A 14,675-nucleotide genomic window follows, 5' to 3' on the forward strand; every position below is an offset into this window, starting at 1 on the left:
CTCTCCCTCTCCTTTGTGTGCATGTTTTCCTTGTTCCTTTTCCCCATCTGTACATTCGTTTTCCTTCTACAAACCATACAAAAGTGTCTATGTGATTTTTGGATTTTACAGTTTTGTCTTGTGTTTGTATAGTCTCGCCTTCTTCCCCTAGCTTTTTATAAAGAGGTCTAGTCCTGTCTTTTATTGCAGGACTTGAAAGTGTCTCTATAAAAATCTTAAAACTACCTGAATGCTCAAACTGTCATTTTGCTTTACTTTTAGTTTCACTAAAGTAAACCTCTAAAGCTCAAGCAGAACCATCTGCACCGGAAAAAATGCCCCTCCAAAAATAAGTAAAAAACAACAAATACAAGACGTTTTTGCTTGAAATAAGCAAAAAAAAAAATCTGCCAATGTAACGAGTGAAAATCGGTTTGTCAAGATTTCTTGAAATAAGATGTAATATTTAGGACTTTTGAGATAAAAGTGATCTTGAAATTAGCTTAAAAACCTCTTCAAATGTCAAAAAAAGTTTGTTTCATATGATGTGACTCAAATGAAAAAGTCTTAAACAAATTGTTTTAACAAGATATTCAAGATGTATTGTCTTCAAATAAGTCCCTATATCTTGCTGAAATAGTACTTGTTTGGCAGTTGTGTCTGATATTAAGTGTAATGAGATGTTTTGACTAGAAATGAGACAAATATACTTGGTAAGTCTGTAAAGACTGAGTTTATTGATATAAACACTTTCTAATTCATGCTGCTCTATATTTAACCAGATGAAAAGCTAGTATGTGGCCAAAGCAAGATCATCGCATGCGTTTTCATATGTATACTTTTCTCTGCCTGGCCTGATATTTCAGAGGTCCAAAATCTTTTTATGGTCATAAAGATTTAATTTTTGTTTAGATATCACAGCAGTATCAGTCAATTCATCATCCAGTTAGATGCCTTTGACACTGCCGCTGATAATGGGATTGAAATTTATAAGATAACTAGCCCTTTAATGTCCTGCTTGAGCATTTGGAATTTCAATTTTGTACTTATACCATGCAGCAACATCTCAAACATTTGTTAGAAGCATTTCTTATCATCGCCCCACGGAAATGAAAAAAAAAGCAAGGAAACATTGCCCATTGCTTCCTTTTTCTCAGTGAGGACATGGAGTTTCTTTTACAGTTATATAGATAGCACCAATCTCCACCCTTCATACTTTCGAGTAAAGCTGCAGAAGCCATACATTTGTCCTTCAGAACATGACACTTTAGCCTTACTAATGAGCCATTTAACATCACTGTGACGGGAACAGCAGTTAAACGAGAGGCCCCTTGTGGATTTGCTAAGAGCATGTCAAGACAGGAAGAGACAGTAATACCTCACAGTGACAGGTGGGAGAATGAATAACGAGAGAATTTGAAGATCTTTTGGTACAAGGCTAATCTCTCAGCATTCTCCCTTGCGAAAGTACAGCAGTACCTGTACACCATGCCGCAGACTCAATTCAAAGTTCTTTCCATCAATCTTTCCATCCATTAAAAAGTGTGTGATGATTCCGAGTTATGCAGTTGAAGAAATCCGGTCGCCTTGTATCAAAGCCGTCAGGACTGATAACGTTCTTTCACGTCGTCTTTAGTATTGTATGGCAACAATAGTCATCTAATTTGCATTTAAAAAAAATGAAAAATAAAAAAATAATAAAATCAACACACTCCAGTTTATGCTTCATTTATACACTCGCTCAAAATACGCTTCCACCCTTAAACCATTTCTTAACATTCTTTCCACATGCGCCGAGAGGTTTATGAGCTGGTGAATCAGTACTTGTAAGTCTCTGCATTAAAGCTCACAAGCTCAGGGCAGAAGTAGGTTGAAGACTCAAACAAGGCTCCAGTCTATGATCAACAGGACCGGGTAACAGGTCAGTATGAGGTAGCCATTGAAGGAAAATGCTTGAACTCAAGAGCCAAACTATACAGAATGAAAAACCTTTATTTTGTGGAAAATATTTTCCTTTACTTAAAAAAAAAAAAAAAACAACTGAACGTGTGACAGAGTGCTCTACAGCTCAAACTGAAAGCATAAAAAGTTGAAAGAAAAAAAACAAAAAACACTACTTTACAACTACTTCTACAATTAGGTTTGTCTTGAGCTTGAGTTCCCAGAAATCCACTCAGTTACCGCTCAACTAAAATCAATAAAGAGCAAATTGAAGAGACATAAGAAATTGAGAAATAAAATATAATAGTTGACAAGAAACTTTGTGAGAACTGATTCTTTACTCATCATCTTATAATGTACATCACAGAACTATGGCTTTTGATAATATCATATAGTAATTTATACTGATACAATTATACAATTTAAAGCTATTTTATTCATACGTTAATCTTTCACTAAAGCAGGATGATAAAACCCCTATATATATTTTTTTGTATTAGCCTCGATTCAAGATTTCAATCGATTGTTCCTGTACATAAATACATACACTTTTGACAGGACAAGCATGACATGTTTTGTTCTTGGGGCCTCCAACAGACATTTATATGAGGCTCTGAGGTCAGCTTGATTAAAAAAAGCCCAGGGACACTGCAAAAGATACCAATATGAGAGCATCTCATTTTAAACACACTCGTTATGCAGTGCTTTCAGCTCTAGCCAAGAGTTGTTTTGGGCTAAATTCAACCAGGAAGTGAAATGATTTATTGTGTCATGACGTGTTAGATTTAAAAGTGACAAAGCGGGCCAGGAAAATCGCATCTATGACAGGGACAGTCTTGATTTTACACTTAACACCTATCTTTTTCTCTGTAACCAAGCTACAGAAGAAGCTAGCCTTAGTTACCATAAGCAGTTAAAGAAAACACAAACCTTGACCTTTATTTGAGGAAATACAGAATATTTGTCACATGTTTGCTTTTCCTCACAAATGACAATACATTGATAGATTACACAGAGAAATCATTAAATGACTTCTGTTAGTTCACCAATAGGATCCAGCCCCCCCACGACCCGACCGACGGAAAATGGATGGATGGATAGTTCACAAATCGCATTTCCAGGGGTTAGGCTCTGAATATGTTACAAAATACGAAATATTGCAATAATACATTCAGTTGGAAAGAACCTCTGGGTTAACTGCCAGGAAAACCTTGTTTCATGGCCTATTCATTAGCCACAACCCCTTGTTTTATTTACATGGACTACTTGTCCTCTTTACCCACTACAGTCGCTAAAGTTGAAAAAATTAAGGACTAGCATCAGTCCACTGTGAATAATACATTAGACATTGTTGCAGTTCCCTTACTACTAGTAATTTATGTGACACTCCCTTTTGGGAAATGGGAAATGAAAAAAAGAAATGAGGAAGGAGGCCTGGCAGTGGAGAAACTCACAGTACAGCATGTAAATGTACCCATTTATCATGCTGAGGAACACTGCATGTGCCTTATCTCATCTAGAAGGAGCAGTTCCTCTCAGCTGGATGGCAACATTAGGTTTAAAAAGAGGGGCTCTGAATTGGACAGCAGTTGTAAAACTTCACAAATGTTCTGCACTCAAATAACCTCTCTGTACTGAGAGCATGTCAGTGGTGACCTAGCTGAATGCATTGCAAGCTTTATTTAAGATAACCTTTTAAGTCAAACGACAACATTGTAAACAAAATGTATGTACCATGTATGTGTGGGCGGGTGAGTGGAACTTGTGGGCATGTGTAAAAGCAAGCGTGCAACAAAAACAATAACCACTGCTCTTTTCTTCCCAAGTGCTTTTGGAAGCTCAGTGGAAAGCAGGCTTTCGCTCGAGTATTTTGACAAAAAGGGAAAAACAAATTACTCATCTGTTTATTTCAGACCAGAGACTCTGAATCTTTGGTAGACTTCAGCAAACGTACTTAAAGGGATAGTTCGCCTCTTTTGACATGAAGCTGTATGACATCCCATATTAGCAATATCATTCATGAACATTTTCTTACCCCCTGCTGCGTCCTGTGAGCAGAGTTCCAGCCTCGTTTTGGCGTTGACGAAGGTAGTCCGGCTAGTTGGCTGGGGCTTAAAAAATAAAGCTTCTTGCTTCTCAAAACAATATGCGTTCAAAAGAGTAATACATTTGCATCACAAAATCGTCCATCCAGAAAAAGTCAGACCTCACATCGCTTGGCGCTATTTCTCTCTACCTTTGTATCACTACGGGCTGTGTAGACCGTGCAGACCGAGCAGTCCCCTGCTTCCGAGCAGTAAACACAGTAAAGCCCCGTACACACACGTCGCTGCTATTTACTTGCTACTCGCTCACTCGCCTACTCGCCACTCGCTTGGGTGCTTTTGCTGACTTGGTTGTCATGGTTCCCGCTGTTTGCATGTAACGCCAATAGAGTCCGTACGGAAACAAAAATGTGGCCACTGTTTGGAGAACACTGGGGGAACGTCACCTGTCAATAATCTGTATTCTGCATTTTAATTGGCTACTCGCTTTTACTCGCTTTACTCGCGTCGCTCGAAGTTGAAATATGTTCATCTCGGAATCCGCCCACATCGCATCGCTTGTACTCTCCTCGCCTACTCGCCTCCTCGCCTCGCGTGAACACATAGACATTCTATTGACTTCACTCGCTGAGCGAGTAAATAGCAGCGACGTGTGTGTACGGGGCTTAACATGTGCGGCTATCGCTAGGTGGCTGAACGCATTGATATCAAGGGAGGCAAAAATAGCGCCAAGCGATGTGAGGTCTGACTTTTTCTGGAGGGACGATTTTGTGATGCAAATGTATTACTCTTTTGAACGCATATTGTTTTGAGAAGCAAGAAGCTTTATTTTTTAAGCCCCAGCCAACTAGCTCACTCAACATCTAGTTCCTTGGTGTTTTTTTGAAGCCAATGATTTTATCATGGTCATATCTATAAATATTCATATATGTGTTCAAACATAAAACATTTTCACCATCTGGGCACACAAGTAGCTTGTATGACAACTTATGGGTCCATTACCGACGTTCTGAAACAACAATCCCATGTGATGAAATGTGAAACGCATCCAGAGGGCCTCCAGATTGTTTTCATTTGCATTGTAATTTGTTTAATTAGTGCGTGTTTGCTTTTCAATATATTTAAAAAAAAATAAATAAAAAAAAATTATGATGAAATATCGTCGTCAACCAACCTATATCACGTGACGAAAACGAGACGAGACGAAATATAAATGGTGGTCTTGTGACGATAACTATAATTAAATATATAATGTTGACGAATAAAAACGAGACTAAATGTGGTTCACTGAAAAAAAAAAAAAAAACTGCTAAAATGTCTCTTCATTTTCGTTGACTAAAACGAGGCGAGATGAAATAACAATAATGTTTAGTGGCGTTATTATTGTTTTCTGTTTCCTCGGCTGTGCGTTGCACTGCTCAGAACCAGGCTGACTAAAATAAGACTAAAATGCTCAGAGTTTTAGTCGACTAAAACTTGACTAAACAAAAAAAAAAAAAAAAAAGAGTTTGAACGTGACTAAAACTAATAAAAACTAAAATGACAGTTTGACACAAATACTAAAACTAAAATTAAAACAGGTGGCCAAAAACAAAACACTGCTGATAACTATGATATGACAATAATATACATATATATAGTCGGTGTTATAAAGAGACACAAGCTGATACTGCACCCAACTAATTCACAAAGAACATTTTTATAGCACTTCTAAGTCTTACCGTGTTACTTCTGTCAGGATCCCAGACCATGCCTCGAATTTGTCTGCACATATAAAGACAAGAAGCCAAATCCAGCTCTTGGATTTGCCTCTGTGCTGTTGTGTTTACTGGAGCTTCACCAAGAGATTCTGCAAACAGCTGCAGTCACTGCAGCATGGCAGCCACAAGCACCCTCCCTGCCTGACATCCTGAGAAAAAAAAAAAGGAAAAGAAAAAACCTTAAACAGGCAAGTGTAGAGAGGGTGAAGGTAGGGGACAAGGTTGGGCAGAAAGAAGCAGCGAGGGAGCTGGTGTTAATAGTTCGAGATACAGGAAGCAGTCACCAGATCTGGTCAAGCATGCAGTAAAATTTCTGGGAAGGTCCCAGAAGGCACCGCGGGGACCAGACAGCACTAACAACGTAGCACTAGTACAGCATAAAAACATTTCCCAATAAATGTCACTCTGGTTGTTGTTTTAAAACTTTTTGAACGACAAACTATGTTATCCAGGAGGAGTTTTTTTAAAATCCTCGATAGTACTGAATTTTGTTGAAAAAGATTTTATTTTTCAGTGTGGGAGTTTAGTTTTCTAAGTGGACCTTCCCCTTCTTCTTCAGCTTGGCACCATGAGCCAACATCTACGAACAGATGACGCTCTCGCACTGAGGGCTGTTGATTAAGCTTCTCCAGCTGAAACTATTACACAGGTAAAAGCCTCAGCTAAAGGCATTGTCCTCTCATCTTTAAGTGGCAAGTCATCTGCATTGGTGATTAGTCGGGTTTCGCTCCACGTGAGAACACAAATTCTTTTACCGTGACACGCTTTCTTTTCCTCCTGGCTGTCGATGATCTATGCAAACAAACTGAGGTTCCATTTGAAGTTGGCTTTTTAAGAGGATTTCACAGGACAGTCTTTGCATTTGTTTGGGTAATTGGGAGTGTGCAAAGTACAAAGGTAACAAATCAAAACTTGTAACTCTTTGTGGAGTTTGACAACCTCTGGTTCAGGTCATACCTTCAAACTAAACTGAACAGTAGATGAAACCTCTGAGCAGATTACTAATTGCATAAGAACAGTTTCAGTTTTGTTTGTACCGTCTCCTCTATAAACTATGCAGCTGGTCCAGTCCAGAGTCCAGACTAAACATGGAGAAGCAGCATTTAGCTGTTATGCTGCCAACAAGTGGAACAAACTGCCAGTGGAGATTAAACTTTCACCAAATGTAGACATTTTTAAATCCAGGTTAAAAACATTTCTTTTCTCATGTGTCTATGCATGAAATATCTTTTAACTTATCTAGACTGTTGCTTGTTTTTAAATTGTTTTATTTGTTTCTCTTTATATTCTTTTATGTATTTTTAATGCTTCTTGCACTCCCTGCTGCAATGCTTTTATTTTATGTAAAGCACTTTGAACTGTTTGTACATGAAATGTGCTGTATAAATAAATTTGATTTGATTTGATTTGATACTTTATGCATGACAGAATGATGCATTGCAACTCTTCATGTGCCACACTGATTTCTATAGTCTTTCAGATTCAAAAGTCCAAATCAAAGTCCAGATTGGGAGATATTAGTTACAGACTGAACTCATTTACAGAGGTTTCACACCACAGCAGGCATGAAATGTGATGCATGTTTCATTTAAGGGTCAGTATCATAATGGAATATTATGAGTAGACTAACCTAAAGATACTTAATGTCTGGTTATGTACCAGACATTATATGTGCTGGATCTCAGAACTGTCATTAAAAGACAAAGTCAAAAGATGGACTGTACAACTTTAAATTCCTTGAATTTTTGCAGTAAATGGAAAGAATTCCCAGTTTTGAATGACTATCCTCAGATTTGACTTTTTGTTAAACTGACCAAAACATTTTTTCATTTCTTCTTTGTATAATCCATGTTAAGTGTAGACAAGGTTAAATAATAACAATCAGTGATGATAAATCTTTTACAATCTGTACTTACAATGCCTATTCCAAAGGAGTTGGGGCACTGTGCAAAATTCACATAGAAAAAGAATATAATTAAAAATTGTACAAAAAGAAACAGCTAGAGGAACATGTTGCAACAAAATAGTGTAATTGCCAACAATCAGTTGGCAAATGATTAGGTAGAAAAGTAGAAAGAGTCTCCTGGAAGTAAACATGGGCAGAGGTTCAGCAGTCTGCAGGAAAATGCAGTAACAAACTGTGATTCAATTTCAGAGTTGTGTTTCTAAATGTAAGATTGGGAGGGTTTTGAATATTCCATCATCTACAGTACATAATATCATCAACAGATTTAGAAAATCTGGAGACATCTCTGAATGCAAGGGACATGGGTGCAAATCAATACTGGATGCCGATGATCTTCAGGCCCTCAGGCAGCACTGCATTACAAACAGAGATGATTCTGCCATGGAAATCACTGCATGGGCTCAGGAACACTTCCAGAAAACATTGTCTGTGAACACAGCAAAGAAGAAGCCATATGTGAACCTGATCCAGTAACGCTGCTGTCTTCTCTCGGCCAAAGCTCATTTAAGCTGGACTGAGGAGTGGAAAACTGTTCTGTGGTGAAACAAATCAAAATGTTTTTTTTTTGCTTTTGGAAATCCAAATCCTCAAGACGAAAAAGGAGAGGGACCGTGTGGTTTGTTATCAGCGCTCAGTTCAAAGGCCAGCATCTTAGATGGTATGAGTCTATTAGTGTCTGTAGAAACCTGCACATCTAGAAAGGCACCATCGATGCTTAAGAGTAAGGTTTTAGAGCAACATTCAGACGATGTCTTTTTATGGGAAGACCTTACAGACCTTCTTCAATCCAACCTCAAACTGCAGAACATTTCAACATCAACTGATAAAAGTTGTACGAGTGGAGAAAAAAAATAAAAAATAAAAATGGAAGACTGAATTTTGAATTACTTTTTCTTTGACTTTCCTTTACGTTTCTACCCTACGAGAACCCACGGCCATACAGTGTTGTGCCTATACTAAACTGGTCATTTTCTCATACAAGTGCAGAAAGAAGAGAAACTTTTTTTGTCCAACATTTCACACATCTCATAGAAAACTAAAAAGTAAGGTTAGGCTTCTTAAAGGCGGCTTTCAACATTCAATCAAACAAAAAATGCTTTTACCTGGCTCCTAAAATACAATTAAGAAATCAAATGCCAATACAGTATGCTGAGATACTGCTGCCTGTCATTCTGCCACTAAAATCCTGTACAGTTCAAGTCAATTGATATGGCACCATCTCTGCACATAAACAGCAACAAGAGGACAGAGATAAGCGGATTGTGATCCGGCCAGATGGATCATATAATCACACCCCTCCCCCACCCTTAACTTTGATTTTAACCTGCTTAATGATGCCTGTATTTTATTTGAACCACGTTTTAATACAAGCAATCATTAGATTGACCAAAAACTGAATAATTATGTGCCAACGGCATTGACTGCTAAATCATTCGAATGTCTGGAAAGTGCCTCGTAATCCACTCTGCATTGGTGGTGATATCGTTGTGCTGCAGGCTCATGTCAACAGACAAAAGTGAACACCTAAGCATAATTTACCGAAAGGAAAGATTTGGAATGAGGCAGAGTGTCTATCCTACTTCTCTCTGCTGGAAGAAATCTGCATCATTATCATCAACTACTGGACTGCATGTTAATCCAGGGACACCCATTTGCACTCTTTAAAGCTATGCTGTCCATTCTTTTTATTCATTGCCTCTTCTCCGATCATTTCAAATGGCAGGGAGGAAGCCTGAATGAAATGCTCAGGTAAATGGACCTGCATGCAAGCACACATTATCAGCATAATGCAGAATTATACTCACACATAACTTTTATGACCTAAAATCCATAGATTATCATATCCTTTTACCACTTTGTTGTGCAAAGTGTCCAAAAAGCTTCCACCTGAATAATGTTATTAGTTGGTCTCGACCCTGCCTCTTCTCTCTTTAGATCACAGGAAGATTTTTTTAGCATCTTTCAGATCCATTAAGAAGAGAGACACGGTCACATTTCAGGAACAAGCATGGTTGTTTTGAATGCCTTGGGATCCTGGTCTTGCTTTAAAGTACCAAAGTCTAGTGATTACCAAGCTTAAATTATGCACTGCGGGAATAGTTTGCAGGGCTGCTCATGGAAATCATAACAGGGATAACCAGAGCACTTCAAGTAACCACACTGCTACTGGAAATAAAACCCTTGTTTCAGAGGTTGCACATATTTAAAAAAAGAAAATTGCATTTTTACATGCCAATTTCAGAACAAAAAGGGTCAAATGACAGTATTCAGCACAATAAAATCTTGGTGGTTTGTGCTGTTGGTTGCGTAAAACAACAAATTTTATGATTATATTAATGGTTCTGGGAAATTGTGCTGAACATTTTTCTTGTTTTGACATTTTTATACAATGGACCATTGATTTAAACACATAACTTCACAGTGGATGGTCAGCTTTGTCCTTCCATAGACTCAACTATATTGACGCATAGTTTATCTTATTGTGGTTTCATCTTGCCTATAGACGTTCTCTCAAACAGATGGGAGACATTGTCTTCGCTCGTGAGACTTCATTCAGACTGCTCCTAGGTTCAATTTAGAATCACCAATTAACCCAGTGGTTCCCAAACTTTCTGTGCAGGTGTAGCCAAAGGCAAGATATGTGTCATCGTATCTTCTTTACTTCGCCATGGAAGGAAATTGCTTTGGAAGCACATTTGGCAATACCCCATCCTCTGCTTTGCGTTTACATGGGAGCCCCATCAAAAACTTGTCCATGTTATGCTAGCAGTGTGATTTATTGATTGATTAATTCATGTAATTCAACATGCATGTTTTTTGGGGGCAGTGGGAGGAAGCTGAAACACCCAGAAAGCGAGCATGTACAGGGACCAACCAGGACGGAGCTAACCACCACACCATCATGTGGACCCAGTTTAAATGTTATCATCTTGATTTTACACAGGTGTGGCCTACAGTCTGCAACTCTGTTTGGCTTTTTCAAACCAGGCCTGTACTCCTCTTCAGTGCAGCAACTGGATGCCATGTGCGTCATGGGATGTGGGTCAGCTATTTCCCCTTATCTCTACTGAGAAAGTTTGAACTTTTAAAGAAGCAGTTCCTTATAGCTTTAACAGAATTTGCAAGCAATTAATTTTCTAACCATTTTCAAGGACAGAAAATTAATACTTCACCTCCCTTACTGTTTCTCTACACTTCACAGTCGAATGCGAGACAAAAAAGAAGCACTTTGTCCTTCTTAGCCAGAACAATCCTTCCAGATTATAAGTGTCAATGGGCAGAGAGTGATCGCGTATTGGAGAGTTTATTAAAGAGTATCAGATATCTAAAATATTACAATCTGTTAGTAAAATTAAATTAAATTAACTCAGTTACCAGTCCAAGTCAAAGAGGCAAAGTGTGGTAAAGAGCCTGTATGTTATACCTCATAAAGAAGTCATGGGTGTAAGTGAAAAAGTAAATTTCCTGACTTAAGTGACTACTGAGGGTATTCTGACAATTCAGCTGTGAACATGATCAATATCCGAGCACAAAAAGAAAGATTACTTTTCTGCCTCAAAAGGAAAAATAATCACAAAACTATTCAATAAGGTACAAAGTTATCTAGATTATTGGGGATGGAAAGCTAATAAAAACCAGGTTATCATCACATACGACTTGTAAAGATAAAAAAAAAACGCACTTTGATGGACGAAAGCATGCAGACACCATACAGTGAAGACTTTAACGTTGTGACAATGAAGACTGAAAGAGAAGGAGACTGTCAACATATCACTGAGCATCAAAGCCTGGTCGCTGCCTCATTGGGCTTTTACTGCTTATCCAAGTCCCATTTGGTTGCAAATGCAGCCTCGTCTCAAAGTGAATTGCTGATTCTCTGTAAACTTTTGACAAGGCCTATTACACAGATGAATAGCTGTTCTCACAAGGGAAACAGGGGCCAGATGCAATGAGCCGTGGTTCCTGTCAAGTGTCCCTCACCAGCAAAACCCTGTTAAAAACACTTCAGGCAATTCATATCTGATGAGATGCCCAGTTTCCAACACAATCTGCCAAGTCCCAAAGTGCTGTTACCTAATCATAGCTCTGATGATCTATAATGTAACATGAATAAGTGGTAGGATACTGCAGTGCAATAAAGCTTGGAAGTCATCATAGACAGCATCGTACAACAGATATTCAAGTAGCTAGAATAAACACGATCACAGTTTTTTTTTCCATTTACTGATGTGTTCGGTAATCTGCATAAACTCTTGATAGAAAAAAAATGCTAATGCATAACAGATGTAGGACTACACAATGCTGATACATCTTAGTAAGTTGCTAAGAGGAACATTAGGGAAGTGCTCTCAAACTTTCTTGTGCCCGCAGGCACTCCGTGTGGCAAGCCAAATACTCAGGGCACTTTGTAAAGGGTGATAATGCTAAAACATGTGGGCTGCCATGTTAGCCGCAGACATTAACTTAAAAAAAAAGAAAAAAGAAAAATTACACATAAAATATATCTTTGCAATTGAAAAAAAATAAAAAAGTTTCTTGAATGAGTTTCCATCAACATTTCTAACATTTGCCAGCATTTCAACAGTCCCGCTCATGCAAATTTGTTTATCTGAAGAAAACAATTTGACACCAATATCCTATATGTGAACCCTTGGTCCTGTGCTCTATCCAGTCTTTTTTTTTTTTTTTTTTTACACATAGAAATTCTCTGACCCAGGTACATAAAAGGTCAGTCAAGAACATCTTAGAAATCTATCCCCAACACAAAATAGTAACAGCTTGTGTTACTTTAGAGCCGTGTGCAGAAATCACTTCAGCGCACACACACTCACACACAATAAATCTAACTATGAACATGGGAGCTAATGACATTGTGGAACTTTTAGCAAGATTATTTTTTTCTTTCACAAAAGCAAAAAATATGAAAGATATATATAAAGATGAGAATACGAACAGATTCAAAATTTAGGGGCAACTACTCTGACCGAGTACATGAGGCTGCTGACTTGACTGCAGTTTTTTTTTTTTTTTCAAACACAGCAGATGAACACGGCATGAATTTATCGAGAGAGGAAAAGAGTAAGGCCTTTTATCACTCCTGCCTTTCAATCAGTCTTTAGCACATCATTTCCCATCAATCAAACAATGTGCATACAGACTGAAGTGAACAATTGGCTTTTGTTTTAGCAAAAGAGTATTCAAGGTATCAATATAGTTAATAAAGAATGCCAAGTACTTTTCTTCTTTTCAATCATTGTCAGATTATTCAGGGTTTCTAATGATCATGTTGTTCGGGCAAAGCTTTGCAATGACTTAATACATTTACTGAGTAAGATTTGTTCGGACCATAATGTGACACAAGCCCCGCTGACACTATGTCAGACTGGCAAGCTCCAAGATGCTGTGTAAGACGACCAGCTCCGTAGATGAAGAGCTGACACACCACAAAACAAAAAGTGACAACAGAGGCAGAAACATATCCAGTGTACATCCAAGGGGAGCCTCAAGGAGCCAATCTATCTTTGAGTCGCTGGATTCAACAACGACCCGTTCTCCGAAGGCAGAAAATGCCATGCAATCATAAAATTGCTGCAAAATCAAAGACTGGTGTCTTAGTGTGCACAGCTCAGGTTCCCTTCTCAGAGTGGTGGCAGGCTGCGTGGGGGGATAAGCAAATCCCTTTCATAAATCACTGAACTCTAGGGCAACATTTAGTCTTATGGTGGATGGAGGACTAGAGTTAGCCACCTAAGCATATTGGTGCATTATTGGAAGGGATGAATTTCATTTCATCTTCAGGCCAACTCCTTAAACTATTAAAAATTAATAGAATATCATTATTCAGTGCAAAGTTAGTATCTGTAGCAATGGAATTGTGCAGTTATATCCTTGATAATATGATAATCATCAGCCAAGTTAATGGAGCTGTGCCAATGTGCAATAAATGCAGTGAAAACTGAGATGGAAAATGACGCAAATCACAAACTGAATTATGATTCCTTGTTCAATCCTGCTTTCTAAATACAATTACCACTCTTTCCAACACTGTAATAGTTTAAGTGCTCCAAATCTCTGCTGATGACACCGCAGCCGCAGACAAAAACAAAATCCTCGTGTCTTTGCTAAATCTGATTAGAGCAAGCTTTGGTGCGGGTGAAAAAAAGAGAGAGGGAGAAGGTTTGAAAATCACTCACTTTTCTCTCATCTGGCCTGTTGCCAGAAGGTAGGATTTGAAGTATAATGTCAAAGACAGGGCACAGGCAGGCGGGTGAGGCCAAGCTGTAGCTGATTGATCGACTTGACAGAGAAAGGAGAGGGGTTACTTTGATCGGGAGAACATTTCTACAAATCTTGCTGGGTTTTTAATGTACAGCACTTTAAAGCCTTTAAAACATGCAAATAAGGATGCATGGCCAAGTATTGACAGTTTAAGCAGATGTACCCAAAATTATCTTTGACATATTCATACGTTTTGCATGGAATCATAAATACAGCCATGAACCATCTATCTTTATCTGTTCTTTATCTATTAAAACACTAGATTTTTTTAATAGCACCTACCCAGCTCTATGATTTCTATCATAGTTAAGTAATGAGTTTGACAGGGAAACAAGACTGATTCTATATTCACAAAGGTGAACATGGACTCATACTGATTGTTTTAGATACACTCCAGCATTGGCCTGCCTTTAATGTAATAAGAGATCTTAAATAGGGACAAAAGGGGAGTAAGGAGATAAAGAAAGGCAGGCAGACAGATGACATGTGGATGAGATGAGAGGTTGTATTTAGAGTTGGGACAATGAGTGATCAACCAGCTGCCAGAACTGGAAGATGAGGGAGTGTGGTAAACAAAGCTGTATTCAGCTCAATACAAGACTGCCAGGAAATACTGGGATGTGTTTGATTGGAAGTATGTCCAGCATTAAGGATCTTTAGAGAAACAGGGAAATTGGAGAGGCATCAACACACAAGAGTGCAAAA

This window comes from Odontesthes bonariensis, chromosome 4, assembly GCF_027942865.1.
Source record: "Odontesthes bonariensis isolate fOdoBon6 chromosome 4, fOdoBon6.hap1, whole genome shotgun sequence".
Lineage (NCBI taxonomy): Eukaryota > Metazoa > Chordata > Actinopteri > Atheriniformes > Atherinopsidae > Odontesthes > Odontesthes bonariensis.